Consider the following 3120-nt stretch of genomic DNA (forward strand, 5'->3'; position numbering starts at 1 on the left):
AAATAGTGTGGTTTTGGTAATTAGTCGAGAATATGCCGTAGAAGGCCGTAGCGAAAGAAGACTTAAAAGTATTTAAGTCTTTTTAAGAAATTATTTTAAGAAAAATAATTTTAGAATGGTTTTAAGAAAGTTGATAAGCTTCCTTTTCACAACTACCGTTTTTCTTCTAGTAAATAAATTGGAAACTCTGTTCAATTCAGCTGAAATTTAGCAGGAATGCCAATTTTAAAAGAAAGTTGAGAAGAATTTTTCTTTAAAAATTGAAGTGTATGAGTTTTGTGAGTGATCAGAGCATTGATTGTTTGAAACGTGATACAAGTTGAGAGAGATTTAATTTTCATCATTTTATTAAAATAATTACAAAAGTTAGTTCACAGTTATTTATTAAATAAACCTTTAATAGAATTAATAGAACTGTACAGTTCAAACTCAATACAGCTCAATAAAATATTAAATCAACACAATAGAAATAAATACACTCACGTCCAAAAGAGGAGTTCATGTTATCATTAAATATTTACAGTCTAAATAGAATGATTGATTGTTGATAATTGCACAGTTAAACATTACCTATCATTTAATCGATTTTAGTTTATTTGGATTAAAACAAATAACTAAATATAATTTCTAGGATAGGAATTTTTTTTTCTTTTATTTTCTCTGTCCATGGTCTCGATTGATTGGCAAGGAATATAAAAACTCTTGTCTGGTTTTCATGCCGGAGAGAAATTACTTCCTTCCGATTATAGACAAAAGCTACTCTGCACCTAATGATTCTAATTTTTTATCAGCCATTTTTTTGTTTCTTTATCAAGTTATCATTAATTTATTATTTGTTGTTCCGTTTTTCAATAATATTTATTGGTTTCTGTTGTGGTTATAATTACTGATTTGTTTTTTTACTTTTTCTTGTTAGGCAAGAAAGTCTTTTATCAAGACCAAGTTTTTTTTAATCAGAAATTTCCGTTTTTATATACCTTTGAGTCAATCTGAAAAAGTGACTTATAGAAAATGATATAATGAACACGTGGTTGAATAATATATTTGATTTGACGCCATCGTAGGCATTTCTAAATTGTACAGAACCCTTAAACAAGTTCTAGGTTTAGTTAATGTTATTTGATTCTTTTTTTGTACAAAATGTATCCAAGACAGCAGATAAACTTTGTTCATTCTAATTATCATTTTCTCCCACTCATCCGTTATTTACAATTTAAAGTTCAGTCTTTTTTTCTGGTAATATGACTTCCAAATAAATACAGTACAACCTGGATTAACCGGGCTGACCTCCGGCTATACCCACCCCGGAAAACTGAAATCCAGCTTAAACCGAATACACAGTATTACGTAGTAATACATTACTGTTTCGCCCCAGAGATCAACTCCTATCTTAGACGGCCATCTTTTTACTGATTAACACTGAAGACTAGCTTGAGATTAGGCTGCTCTCTGGGAAGATTAAAATAATGACGGTAATTATCCACTAAAAATATTACATATAATCGTGAAGTTGAAAATCAACCATTTACGACACGTAAATCCCATGGTCTTTTATAAGACAGTGGTAAATCCCAAGAGATTCAGTACTAATGGTACCATATTTTGGGTTTTTATATACCCTTCAAGAAAATCACGGTATAAAAGAGTTGCTGCCTCGCCTACAGTTATGTTACATCGGAAGACAAAAAAATATTCCTGTCGCCACCGAAAATTAACTTTTGTTTCGGCGGCGATCTGAGGTGTTTCTTATGATGACTGAACATGATCCCGGTTAATCGAGGTTGTACTGTAGTTTATATGTTTTTAATTACTACCTCCTTAGTGTACCAGAACGGAAGTATAATTCATTTAAATTCAATTGAAATATGTGAATGAATTCTGACTCTTATTAGAACTACTGTATCCTTAGTAAAGTTTGCTTACTCAATACCGAAATAAATTTACTTGGTATATAACTTAAAATGACTTTTTATTAGAATAAGTATAATTTAATTTGATAATATAAGAAATTGATGTAAATTAGTTAGCACGAAAGCTTATCCGTTAACGCCCACGACACCTGATCGGTAGTCGCATGTAAAAGCCCATCTGAAAAATTAGCCATTACCTAGTTTATATAATATTATTGATGTTGAATACCAACGGCCATACCACGTTGAATGCACCGGTTCTCGTCCGATCACCGAAGTTAAGCAACGACGGGCGTGGTTTAGTACCTGGATGGGTGACCGCCTGGGAACACCGCGTGCTGTTGGTACTCTTTTTTTAAAAAAAAAGCCAAGCGGTTGGTTAGAGGTGAGGCCCGCAAAGCTGAGATACGCTACGCGATTCAATGGCCGGTCTAAGCCTTTGATTTTTGATTATGTAGTATCAGTGGTTCCCAACCTATGGTCCGCGAAACTCTTAACATTTTTAAAATAATGAATATATTTATTTGACATGCGGCCGCATATGCGGCGACGGCGCGGTGAGTGAAACGACGAGCGAGCGTAGAGCGCCTAAAAACAAGTCCAGGAGTCGACTAAAAGCAAATGATGATGTGCGTGTCGCTTTGAGCCAGTGGTTCTCAACCTTTTTCATGCCGTACAGTACAGTTCCTCATGTTGCGGTGACCCCAAAACAAAAAATAATTTTGGTGGCTACTTCATAACTGTAATTTTGCTATAGTTATGATTCGAAATGTAAATACCTGATATGTATTCTCATTGCTACAAATCAAACATAATTTAAACATAGTGATTAATCACAAAAACAATATTTAATTATATATTGAGAAATATTTATTACTAATTCCAATAAATAACATTATCGGCCATAACGGCGCGCGTTCCAGCTGAATAGCGCTGCTGCAGACGGTAGCGCGGCTTCTCAGCGGCTAAAGCCATCGGGAAATATGTATTTTCCGATGGCTTTAGGCGACCCCTGTGTTTTGGTCGTTCAACCCCCGCCGGGGTCCTGACCCACAGGTTGAGAACCGCTGCTTTGAGCAATCTCATCAATCCCAGGATTACCCATCTTGTTAAGAAAATGCAAGCTCAAAAAGCACATTAATATAACTGAAAACATAATCACAATGTTAATTGAAGTTTATTTTAAAATCTAAAAGTAGTTTACTGTGAT

The 3120-nt window shown here is 34.2% G+C and overlaps 1 non-coding gene across 1 annotated transcript; it reads left to right on the forward strand.

Moving 5' to 3' along the window:
- The first annotated feature begins 2137 nt into the window (after positions 1–2137).
- LOC141459009 (5S ribosomal RNA) lies at positions 2138–2257 on the forward strand. The gene has a single exon (XR_012461359.1). It is a non-coding gene; the product is annotated as a 5S ribosomal RNA (ribosomal RNA).
- Positions 2258–3120: the final 863 nt, after the last annotated feature.

The sequence above is a fragment of the Rhodnius prolixus genome, unplaced genomic scaffold (assembly GCF_049639745.1).
Source record: "Rhodnius prolixus isolate KJV_2025 unplaced genomic scaffold, Rpr scaffold_5, whole genome shotgun sequence".
Classification (NCBI taxonomy): Eukaryota; Metazoa; Arthropoda; class Insecta; order Hemiptera; family Reduviidae; genus Rhodnius; species Rhodnius prolixus.